Source organism: Choloepus didactylus (assembly GCF_015220235.1).
Source record: "Choloepus didactylus isolate mChoDid1 chromosome 23 unlocalized genomic scaffold, mChoDid1.pri SUPER_23_unloc11, whole genome shotgun sequence".
Classification (NCBI taxonomy): Eukaryota; Metazoa; Chordata; class Mammalia; order Pilosa; family Megalonychidae; genus Choloepus; species Choloepus didactylus.
In genome coordinates, this window is record NW_023637592.1 from 80,749 (window position 1) to 94,140 (window position 13,392).

Here is a 13,392-nt window from a genome sequence, read left to right on the forward strand (position 1 = left end):
TGTCTTTCTCCTCCAGTCCCGACTGGCAGTGGCTCTGTCTGTAAAGATCTCACAAAAATTCTGTTGGCTTTGCATGAAGCATGCAAGGGTCAAAGCCATCAGACAGTAGGAGTTTCCACAAATCCTTTCTGGATAACTCCATCTCCAATCTTGGCTTGTATTGAAATGGCGGCTGGGTTCCATGTTTGGTTACATCCTCATGTTGGGCTGTAGCTTCTGGGATTCCACCCCCTGGAAGCTCATAATTTTCCAAGCCATCAGATTCTGGTTTCTTTGCACCCAAGAGTTCAGTTCTAAGTTTATCTCTTTCTGCTCGCATTTTACTATAAGCTGCAAGGAGAAGCCAGGGTACATCCTCCACACATAGTCTGGAGATCTCCTCAGCTAAGTATTCCAGGTTGTCACTTTCAAATTCTTCCTTCCATCTGACATGAGGATTTAATTTTGCCAAATTCTGTGCCACTCCAAAACAAGGATCACCTTTATTCCAGTCCGCAACAACACACTCATCATTTCTGCCCAAGTCCTCATCAGAAGTATCTTTAGAGTCCGTATTTCCATAAACAGTCTCTTTAAAGCAGTTTTGGCCTTTTCTATCAAGCTCCTCACAATTCTTCCAGAATCTTCCCCTTAACCTTTTAAAAAGCCATTCCAACAAGTTTGGTATTTGCAAACTTAGCAGCAAAAGCACCCCACTTCTCCAGTACCAAAATCTGTTCTAGTTTGCTAATGTTGCAGAATGCAAAACACCAGAGATGGATAGGCTTTTATAAAATGAGGGTTTATTTCACTACACAGTTACAATCTTAAGGCCATAAAACATCCAAGGTAACACATCAGCAATTGGGTACCTTCACCGGATGATGGCCAATGGCGTCCGGAAAACCTCTGCTAGCTAGGAAGGCAGCTGGCATCTGCTCCAAAGCTCTGGCCTCAAAATGGCTTTCTCCCAGGACGTTCCTCTCTAGCAAGCTTGCTCCTCTTCAAAACATCACTCACAGCTGCACTCCATTCCCTCTCTATGAGTCAGCTCATTTATATAGCTCCACTGATCAAGGCCCACCCTCAATGGGTGGGGCCACACCTCCATGGGAACACCTCATCAAAATCATCACCCACAGCTGGGTGGGGCACACTCCAAGCAAATCCAACCAGCACCAAAACTTCTGCCCCACAAAATTACAAAGATAATGGCATTTGGGGGACACAGTACATTCAAACCGGCACAATGGTGATTTAAAATGGTACAGCCACTATGAAAGACAGTTTGCTGGTTCCTCAAATCGTGAGGTGTAGAATTATCATATGATCTGTCAATCCCACTCCTAGGTATATTCCTAAAAGATTTGAAAGCAAGAGTTACTTCCATACCAATGTTCATTCTGGCATTATTCACAATTTACAAAAGATTATAGCCATTTAAGTGTCCACCAAACAATGAATTGATAAAATGTGAGATATATATAATGGAATATTATTCAACCATAAAAAGCAGTGAAGTCAGCAACACAGATGAACCTTGAAGATACCATATTGAGTGAAATAAGCCATTCAAAAAAGACAAAAAATGTATGATCTCAATGATATGAAATAATTAGCATAAGCAAATTAATAGAGTCAAAATCTAGAATACATTTTACCAGAGACTGTGGTGGGGCTACAGAATGGAGAGTTACTGCTTAAATTGTAGAGTTTCCACTTGGTTTCATTGCAAGTTTTTGGTAGTGGTTGATGCTGGTGGTAGCAAAACATTGTGAATTGATTTAAAAGCACTGGATTACATATTGGAATGTGGTTAGAAGGGTAAAATTTAGGTTGTAGATGTGTTACTAGATTAAAAAATAAAAACATGGTTTGTACATCAAAAACAGTGAACTCTAATGTAAACAGTGGAATAAAGTTGATAATACAATTATACAAATATTCTTTCATTAATTGTGCAAATGTATCACACTAAGGATAATAGGGTGGTATATAGGAAGTCTGCCTTTTATGCATTGTTTTTCTATAAACCTACAACTTCTCTAATAATTTTTAAACCATGAATATCAATCTGATATTCATTTTTGCATGGGAAAGGAAAACACTTCCACTGTTGCACACAGAGCTCTCTTGAATAACCATGTGTGTTGGCCATGTGCCCCTCCCAGTTGGGGTCTTTAGAGCTGTGCCTGGGAAATTTGGAGACCATAATGGCTCACTCTCTTCTCTTAGCTTTGCATGATTATTGCTCTGCTTACCCTTAGGAATTGAGAAGACATTTGACAAGTTTTCATAGAGGGGTTTATACCCATTATGCCATAGATGGCTAGGGGTTTCCCCTTCTTTTGAAATCGGAGAGTATGATTGTTTTCAGATGGTAGGAAGTTGTTACCCCTCTCTCTCTCACACACATGCTCTGGATATTCCTAATCCAGCCAGGTCTGTTCATCAAGATCCCCACTTGTGCTTTGCCAAGTGTCTCTGATTCTTATTGAAAGTCAGGGGTTGCTGAAGAAATCATTTCTTATTCAAACATTCACAAATTTTAAGGAGAAGCATTCACAGAGCAATTAAAACCATGCTTTTGTCATCAATACTTGGCCTCTCTGGGGTTATCATTCATGCTCTGAACAGTGACTGCAGTGTAACCACACATGAGTTGACAGGTGATTAAAATTACTACAAGAGAAGACATGTCCAGTCTAGTTGCAGAGTCAGATGTATCAGCAGGTGAGTTTCATCCTTACAGTTTTACAAGGGCTGGGATGCAGGAAAGTGCAGAATTGTGGGGAGCACAAATTAGAGCTGCAGCATTTCTATGGGGGTTGGTCAGGGAAAGAAATTAGAACTCTTCTAAAGATTTAATTCCTCCAAATCTATTAAAGTTGTGTAGATACTAATCTAAAATAGCAAGTTCTATTTAGTATTAAATATTGGACATGATCAATTTTGTCTGTAATTCTTTTTCCCTGGCTCTTTGTTTGAAAAATTCATCTCATATGTCTCAACTCAAATGTTTTATCCTGAGAGATAACCTCATTGGCTAACACCCTAAAAAGTTCCTAGTATTCCCTATCACAACAGCTGCTAATTGCTTTTTGTTTTTGTTTTTGTTTTTTCTTTTTTAGAACTTTGTTATATATACACATGTTTGGTGAGTGAGGGGGTGACAGAAGGTGGAGACAGTGTGGTCCACAGCTGGGAGAGGCTTGGAGGCTGGAAGCCACAGAGACAGATAGTCCTCCCCGCAGGGCAGGCAGGCAGCATTTTGGGACCTGTGAATACTTGTTGGTGGCAAGAATCGGCAGAGGGTCCTGTCCAGGGCAGGTGGGCCCAGCACCCTGGAGGCCCTTGGTCTGAGGTCCCGCAGCACCAGTGGCACCTGGGCTCAGCTCTCATCCTTCAGGGCCTTGTCAGCAAACTCAGGCAGCATGAAGGCTGCCTGCTGTGCATCCACATTGTAGTACTTCAGCCGCATCTGTTCCACTTGCTTCTGTGTCAGCTGCTGCACAGGCTCCCAGAAGTTGGTGCCCTGGGGAATGGGGGTGTGGGATCAGTGGAGGGTGCTCTGTGCCCACCATCCCACCCTTCACCATCCCACCCCTCACCATCAGGGCAGCCCACAGCTCTCCAGAATTTTACTACACAGCATGAAGCCAATCTGGCCACTGCAGTGGGTGGGGATGGTGCAGTAGGTGCCCCCCACCATAGGGCAGAGGGACTTGCAAAACAGCCTCATCTCCTTGGTAAGGTCCAGGTGTAGCCAGTGGTACTCACCCTGACAATGAGAATCTCATCCTCCTTGAGGGCTGTTTCCATGAGCTGGTAATAGGATTCCTTGAAGAGGCTCTTGGCTGGCCCCTGGGGTCTGAGGACTCAGTGATAACACCCAAAGCAATCTGGTTCTGTTTCATGAACCCAAAACCATCACCCATGGGTAGGGTCAGATTTGAGCTGGAGCATTCACTGCCATGCCTGGCAGGAACTTCTTGGAGACCTGGATGACATCCTCGTCAATCTCACACTGGATCATAGTTTCCACTGAGGGGTGCTTCACCACCTCCCGCAGATCATCCCCATCCCCGCCCCTGCTGATCAACACCTTGCCGGGATTGAGGTGGTGGCTGCAGAGGGGCAGGCTGGTTATCAGCCCCTGGAAGAGCTCATCCGGATTAGTGCACTGGATGATGCTGTCCAGCACCAGCGCGTTCCCGTGAGCCTTACTGCGGAAGAGAAGGGTGTCCCGGTAGCGCGATCTCTGATGGTGTCGCAGCCTTTCCACCTGCAGCGACAGGGCCTGGCTGGGCCACAGGCTGCGAGTCTCGCGGAACCAGCCCTCGCAGATGGCAGCGGGGCCGGAGGCGGCGGGGCGGTCGTGGCGGTCGGGGCCGGGCTCAGTTGCGGGCGGGCACCGCGCGGTCCCACAGCTGCCGGCAGAACAGAGCCGCAGCACAACCGCACCAGCTCTGCCCACCACCGGCGCCGCTTTTTAATTGTTTTGGTTACACTTTTTGTAATTATCTATTTTACTTATTTTGATATCACACTATTTATTTATTTAGTTTAAGTGTTTCCTTGTTTATTTGCTGCCTCATTTCACTAGAATATATGCTGTTTGTGTTGCATACATTTTGTCAGTTATTACTTATTTCCCAGAACTAAACCAAGTTCTGGAACTTATTAGGTAAATCAATGAATGCATTAGTAAGTTAATTTGGTGACTCAGATCCATAATCATATCCAGGACACTTTTGTAACCAGTGCACATTTATGGGTTATATTTGCTAATGAATGTCTGAGAAAAAATGTAGACATTTTTTTCTAAATAACTGTGCACATAGATAAAACAACCTTGCTGCAGAAAAGATGAAGGGCTTTACAGAAGGTTTACAATCCAACCTTAATCTATTGTCTTTATATAGTCCACAATGAGATAATCACTTCTCTGGAGAAGGAGGTAATAGAATCAACAAAAGGGGCTCCAACTCCTCATTCAGACCCCACTCTGTCTCCTAATGCAGGTCCTCTGTGGGCTTAAGTTATGTGATAAGCACACTCCCTGGTAGTCCTTTCTCTTTCCAAGTTTCTCAGGTCTGTTTCGGATAGGGCACATTGCTACACACACAGACACACACGGATTATTTGAGGGACATCTTATGGTGAGAATCCTCAAGGGGCAGTGCTCTGTAGTTGCACAGATCAGGCCATAGATCTCCTGATGTTTTAAGCCATTCTGAAAATGAGACTCTCCTCAATTCTGCAATATCTGTCTCCTAATTCCCCCAAATCTCTTTTCTCCTTTTGATTAAAGACCCATAACACCATAATAATACAGGGGATGACCCTGTCCTGACAGGGTTCTCTGGATATTTGCTGCCCAGGACTGGCACCTTGTATTCTTGATGATGATGATAATGATAATTGAGGTGGAATTCTCATAATCTAAAGATAAATATTTTAAAGGGTACATCTAACACCATGTCTAACAGTTCTGAAATATTTTCATCACCCCAAAAGTAATCCCCAAACCCATAAGGCATTACATTCTCTCTTTTGTGCCCTACTCCCTGGAAAACATTGATCTGCTTTCTTATCTCTATGGTTTTACCTATTTTGAATGTCTTATAAATGTAATCATACTATACACAATTATTCATACCTGGGTTCTTTCACTTAACATAAGGTTATCACTGTTAATCCACATTGTAGCATGAATTTGTAGTTCATTCCTTTTTATTGGTGAATGATTTCCCAATGTAGGCATATAACACATTTGTTTATGAATTCATTCATTAGTAGATGCATGGGTTTCCATATTTTATTGTGAATTACACTGATATGAACATCAGTTACAAGTATTTGAGGACCTTTACTCAAATCTTTTTTGTAAAAGTGAAGTTGCTGTATCGACACAGGTCAGAATAGAGAACCTTTAGCTGGCAGGAAGTGAGGCATGGGACTAGGATTGTAAATGAGCCAATCCTGAGCCATTCTTGTTGGACCAATCAAGATAGCCCAGAATGCATGCACCAATCAGAATGGCCTTCATTTGAACCAATCACAATTCACTCTTAGTTGGTCCCCCATTTGACCACAGTGCAGTCCCTTATTTGCATAAAAATTAGCCAATCAGAGTATACCAAGTGTCGCAGCCCTCCCCCCTCTAACCTATAAAAGTCCAAGACAATGCACCGAGGACGAGTCTCTCAGGTTTGCTGGAGCTGTGTTGTTTCCTTGCCCTGCCCAGAGCTGCAAAATTGTTGGAGCTGTAATATTGTTTATCCTGTAACACTGCATCAGTTTTGACTCCAAGTTGCAAGTTTGGAAGAGCTGTAACACTGCATGAACTGTAACCCTGCCTCAACTTTAACTCTCCGTGAGCCGCAATCTGTGGGGAGTGGTGTGGTTCCTCTACTTGGACATTGGTTTCTATAACGTTTCAAATAAAGGTTTGCTGTCGTTTTGCTGCTGGCTTTTCCTATCTGTGAATTCCTTCTCGGCGGGACCAAAGCTGCAGTAGGACTTCACTCTGGCAGGGGCCTGGCTTGATCCAGTGAGGGAGCCGGTGAGAGAGCCACGTTAATGTGATTCAATTTTCAAAGTACCATCAAATTTTTTTCTACAGCAACTGCATAATTTTACACTTCCATCAGAGGTGTGTAACTAAAAATCTCTCCCAATCCATCTCAACACATATTTTGCATTAAAAATTATTCCTGCAGGGTAGGAAGTGGTGTATCATTATAGTTTGTAATTGCATTTCACTAAGAAACTAATAGTGCTTTGCGTTTTCTCATGTGCTAATTACTCGTACCTAACATCTCTGGAGAAAGGTCTATTCAAAGTCTTTTACCTCTTTAAAAATTACCTCATTTGTATTTTTGTTGTTGGATTGAGTTTCTTTTATATCCTGCATATTCATCCCTTCTTAAATACAAAATTTGAAAAGATTTTCTCCCTTTCTGTAGCTTGCGTGTTACTCTGCCTTCAAAGTGTTCTGGTTTGAGAAGTTTAAAATTGTGCGTTATATCCACGATATCTGTGTTTTGTTTGTGCCAAAAACCTAAAGCCATGAAGGTTTTACCCCTGTGCTTTCTAGTGAGAATACATTGTTTTAGCTTATGAAAATAAATCATTGATCCATTTGAATTATGTACCATTTTTTCCTGGGAACTCAATTCTATTCCATTCATCCATATTTCTATGCTTACACAAATATAATACAGTTTGATTATGTAACTTTGTAGACAGCTTTGAAATCAGTAATGGAGACCCCTCCAACTTTCTATTTTTATCTCAATGTGGATTTGGCTACTTAAGTTCACTCAAATTTCCTTTACTCAAAAAATTAGGCCTTCTGATTCATGAAGTCTTTCCATTTATTTTGGTCTTAATTTATTTCAGTATTTTTTGTAGTTTATGAGATACAGGTTTTATGCCTTCATGGTTAAACTTTTTCCAAAGTATTTTCTTAACTCTGTAAATTGTCTGGTTTTTTTCACTTTCATATAGAATAATTTATTGTAAATATGTAGAAAGACAACTAATTTTTCACTTTGCTTTTGTATTCTGTAGCTTTTGCTAAAGAGTTTTATTAATGTAAGAGATATGGGTTACTGAGGGTTTTCTAGGTGTAAGATTACATAATCTGTGATGGCAGATAGTTTGACATCATTTTTTACAATGTGGATGCCATTCATATCTTTTTGTATTCCTAGTTTCTTGGCTAGAATTGTTGGTAACATGAATGGAAGTTGCAAAAACTGGTCTTAACCTTGTTCCTGATGTTAGAGGAAAAGCTTTCACACTTTCGCCATTGAGTATATTAGCTGTGGGCTTTACATGTATGGCCTTTCTCATCCCTGCATGGTATTCTCATTTTATGGAATGTTTCCATTATAAAGTATGGTTGGACTTCAAATGCCTTTCTGCTTAAATCATATGGATTGTATGTTTTTTAGTTTCTCCCTTTTGATCTGTTACTGTTCATTACATTGATATTCTTCTGTGGATTCATCCTTGTATTCCTGGGATAAATACCATTTGTCATGGTTATAATCTCTTTCACATGCAGGTGAATTCAGGTTGCTAGCACTTGAGTTGTTTTGTAATTATATTCATAATGCATTTTGGTCTGTGATTTTCTTTTCTTGTAGTGAATTGTTCTACTTTGGTATTAGGGTAATGATGGATTCGTAGTATGAGTTATGATGTGTTATCTCTGCTCCAATTTTTTGAAACAGTGTGAGAAGGAATGGTGCTAGCTCTTCAAACAACTGCAAGAATCCACCCATGAAGCCATCTGGACCTGGGTTTTTCCTTGTTGGAAGGGTTTTGATTACCGAGACAATCTACTCACTTAAGTCTTTTCAGATTTTCTCTATTAGGCCATTTTTGGTAGTTTGTGTGTTTGTAGGAATTTGTGTATTTAATCTACATTATCCAAGTTTTTGGTCTCTAATTGATCATAAAATTCTCTTATAATCCAACTAAGTTCAGTGAAGTCAGTAGCTACAACTCTTATTTCTGATGCATAATTGAAGCTTTTCTTTTTTCCTATTCAACACAGCTGAATATCTGTTAAAAATATCTTTTTAAAGAACCAGTTGTAGTTAGTTAATTTCCTTAATTTTCTTTTTTTTTTTTTTTTTTTTTTTTTTTTTGGCTTTTATAAAGGGGGTTTATTTGGTTACAAAGTTACAGTCTTAAGGCCATAAAGTGTCCAAGGTAAGTCATCAACAGTCGGGTACCTTCACTGGAGGATGGCCAATGGTGTCCGGAAAACCTCTGTTAGCTGGGAAGGCACATGGCTGGCATCTGTTCTGGCATTCTGGTTTCAAAATGACTTTTTCCCAGGGCGTTCCTCTCTAGGCGTCTGCTTGCTTCTGGGTTGCATTTTCAAAAATGTGTATGTAAGCTGCAGCTCCTCTAAAATGTTACTCTCAGTTGCTCTCTGCATCTAGGCCTGTGTAGTTCTTTTTTTTTTTTTTTTTTTTTTTTTTTTTTTTTTTTTTTTAATCATCATTTTATTGAGATATATTCACATACCACGCAGTCATACAAAACAAATTGTACTTTCGATTGTTTACAGTACCATTACATAGTTGTACATTCATCACCTAAATCAATCCCTGACACCTTCATTAGCACACACACAAAAATAACAAGAATAATAATTAGAGTGAAAAAGAGCAATTGAAGTAAAAAAGAACACTGGGTACCTTTGTCTGTTTGTTTCCTTCCCCTACCTTTCTTTTTTTTTTTTTTTTTTTTTTTTTTTTTAAATCATCATTTTATTGATATATATTCACATACCACGCAGTCATACAAAACAAATTGTACTTTCGATTGTTTACAGTACCATTACATAGTTGTACATTCATCACCTAAATCAATCCCTGACACCTTCATTAGCACACACACAAAAATAACAAGAATAATAATTAGAGTGAAAAAGAGCAATTGAAGTAAAAAAGAACACTGGGTACCTTTGTCTGTTTGTTTCCTTCCCCTACTTTTCTACACATCCATCCATAAACTAGACAAAGTGGTGTTTGGTCCTTATGGCTTTCCCAATCCCATTGTCACCCCTCATAAGCTACATTTTTATACAACTGTCTTCGAGATTCATGGGTTCTGGGTTGTAGTTTGATAGTTTCAGGTATCCACCACCAGCTACCCCAATTCTTTAGAACCTAAAAAGGGTTGTCTAAAGTGTGCATAAGAGTGCCCACCAGAGTGACCTCTCGGCTCCTTTTGGAATCTCTCTGCCACTGAAGCTTATTTCATTTCCTTTCACATCCCCCTTTTGGTCAAGAAGATGTTCTCCGTCCCACGGTGCCAGGTCTACATTCCTCCCTGGGAGTCATATTCCACGTTGCCAGGGAGATTCACTTCCCTGGGTGTCTGATCCCACGTAGGGGGGAGGGCAGTGATTTCACCTTTCAAGTTGGCTTAGCCAGAGAGAGAGGGCCACATCTGAGCAACAAAGAGGCATTCAGGAGGAGACTCTTAGGCACAAATACAGGGAGGCCTAGCCTCTCCTTTGCAGCAACCGTCTTCCCAAGGGTAAAACTTATGGTAGAGGGCTCAACCCATCAAACCACCAGTCCCCTATGTCTGTGGTCATGTTAGCAACCATGGAGGTGGGGTAGGCGAATACCCCTGCATTCTCCACAGGCTCCTCAAGGGGGCACTACATCTTTTTTTTTTTTTTTTCCCTTGTTTGTCTTTTTTCTTTTTTTTTTTTTTTTTTTTTTTTTTAACTTTCCCTTCCTTTTTCAAATCACCTGTATGAAAAAAAAGTTAAAAAGAAAACAAACATACAATAAAAGAGCATTTCAAAGAGACCATAGCAAGGGAGTAAGAAAAAGACAACTAACCTAAGATAACTGCTTAACTTCCAACATGTTCCTACTTTACCCCAAGAAAGTTACATATTATAGCAACATTTCAGTGAACTTGTTCCTACTACAACCATCAGAAATTAACAGACCATAGTCATTTCTGGGCATCCCCAGAACGTTAAATAGCTTATCTGTTCTTCTTGGATTATTGTTCCCCCTTCCTTAATTGCTCTCTACTGCTAGTTCCCCTACATTCTACAGTATAAACCATTTGTTTTACATTTTTCAAAGTTCACATTAGTGGTAGCATATAATATTTCTCTTTTTGTGCCTGGCTTATTTCGCTCAGCATTATGTCTTCAAGGTTCATCCATGTTGTCATATGTTTCACCAGATCGTTCCTTCTTACTGCCGCGTAGTATTCCATCGTGTGTATATACCACATTTTATTTATCCACTCATCTGTTGAAGGACATTTGGGTTGTTTCCATCTCTTGGCAATTGTGAATAATGCTGCTATGAACATTGGCGTGCAGATATCTGTTCGTGTCACTGCTTTCCGATCTTCCGGGTATATACTGAGGAGTGCAATCGCTGGATCGAATGGTAGCTCTATATCTAGTTTTCTAAGGAACTGCCAGACTGACTTCCAGAGTGGCTGAACCATTATACAGTCCCACCAACAATGAATAAGAGTTCCAATTTCTCCACATCCCCTCCAGCATTTGTAGTTTCCTGTTTGTTTAATGGCAGCCATTCTAACCGGTGTTAGATGGTATCTCATTGTGGTCTTAATTTGCATCTCTCTAATAGCTAGTGAAGCTGAACATTTTTTCATGTGTTTCTTGGCCATTTGTATTTCCTCTTCAGAGAACTGTCTTTTCATATCTTTTGCCCATTTTATAATTGGGCTGTCTGTACTATTGTCATTGAGTTGTAGGATTTCTTTGTATATGCAAGATATCAGTCTTTTGTCAGATACATGGTTTCCAAAAATTTTTTCCCATTGAGTTGGCTGCCTCTTTACCTTTTTGAGAAATTCCTTTGAGGTGCAGAAACTTCTAAGCTTGAGGAGTTCCCATTTATCTATTTTCTCTTTTGTTGCTTGTGCTTTGGGTGTAAAGTCTAGGAAGTGGCCTCCTAATACAAGGTCTTGAAGATGTTTTCCTACATTATCTTCTAGGAGTTTTATGGTACTTTCTTTTATATTGAGATCTTTGGTCCATTTTGAGTTAATTTTTGTGTAGGGGGTGAGGTAGGGGTCCTCTTTCATTCTTTTGGATATGGATATCCAACTCTCCCAGCCCCATTTGTTGAAAAGACCATTATGGCTCAGTTCGGTGACTTTGGGGGCCTTATCAAAGATCAGTCGGCCATAGATCTGAGGGTCTATCTCTGAATTCTCAATTCGATTCCATTGATCTATATGTCTATCTTTGTGCCAGTACCATGCTGTTTTGGCCACTGTGGCTTTATAATAAGCTTCAAAGTCAGGGAGTGTAAGTCCTCCCACTTCGTTTTTCTTTTTTAGAGTGTCTTTAGCAATTCGAGGCATCTTCCCTTTCCAAATAAATTTGATAACTAGCTTTTCCAAGTCTGCAAAGTAGGTTGTTGGAATTTTGATTGGGATTGCATTGAATCTGTAGATGAGTTTGGGTAGAATTGACATCTTAATGACATTTAGCCTTCCTATCCATGAACATGGAATATTTTTCCATCTTTTAAGGTCCCCTTCTATTTCTTTTAGTAGAGTTATGTAGTTTTCTTTGTATAGGTCTTTTACATCTTTGGTTAAGTTTATTCCTAGGTACTTGATTTTTTTAGTTGCTATTGAAAATGGTATCTTTTTCTTGAGTGTCTCTTCAGTTTGTTCATTTCTAGCATATAGAAACATTACTGACTTATGTGCATTAATCTTGTATCCCGCTACTTTGCTAAATTTGTTTATTAGCTCTAGTAGGTGTATCGTTGATTTCTCAGGGTTTTCTAGATATAAGATCATATCATCTGCAAACAATGACAGTTTTACTTCTTCTTTTCCAATTTGGATGCCTTTTATTTCTTTGTCTTGCCGGATTGCCCTGGCTAGCACTTCCAGCACAATGTTGAATAACAGTGGTGACAGCAGGCATCCTTGTCTTGTTCCTGATCTTAGAGGGAAGGTTTTCAGTCTCTCACCATTGAGTACTATGCTGGCTGTGGGTTTTTCATATATGCTCTTTATCATGTTGAGGAAGTTTCCTTCAATTCCTACCTTTTGAAGTGTTTTTATCAAAAAGGGATGTTGGATTTTGTCAAATGCTTTTTCAGCATCTATTGAGATGATCAATTGATTTTTCCCTTTCGAGTTTTTAATGTGCTGTAATACATTGATTGTTTTTCTGATGTTGAACCATCCTTGCATGCCTGGAATGAACCCCACTTGGTCATGGTGTATGATTTTTTTAATGTGTCTTTGGATTCGATTTGCAAGTATTTTGTTGAGGATTTTTGCATCTATATTCATTAGGGAGATTGGCCGGTAGTTTTCCTTTTTTGTAGCATCTTTGCCTGGTTTTGGTATTAGATTGATGTTAGCTTCATAAAATGAGTTAGGTAGTGTTCCATTTTCTTCAATGTTTTGAAAGAGTTTGAGTAAGATTGGTGTCAGTTCTTTCTGGAAAGTTTGGTAGAATTCCCCTGTGAAGCCATCTGGCCCTGGGCATTTATTTGTGGGAAGATTTTTGATGACTGATTGGATCTCTTTGCTTGTGATGGGTTGGTTGAGGTCTTCTATTTCTTCTCTGGTCAGTCTAGGTTGTTCATATGTTTCCAGGAAATTGTCCATTTCTTCTACATTATCCAGTTTGTTGCCATACAGTTGTTCATAATATCCTCTTATAATTTTTTTAATTTCTTCAGGATCTGCAGTTATGTCACCTTTTTCATTCATTATTTTGTTTATATGGGTCTTCTCTCTTTTTGATTTTGTCAGTCTAGCTAGGGGCTTGTCAATCTTGTTGATCTTCTCAAAGAACCAACTTTTGGTGATATTTATCCTTTCTATTGTTTTTTTGTTCTCTAT

General features: G+C 39.8%; 1 pseudogene; it reads right to left on the minus strand.

Moving 5' to 3' along the window:
• Positions 1-3,370: 3,370 nt before the first annotated feature.
• LOC119524959 lies at positions 3,371-5,095 on the minus strand (annotated as a pseudogene).
• Between the last annotated feature and the right edge of the window lie 8,297 nt (positions 5,096-13,392).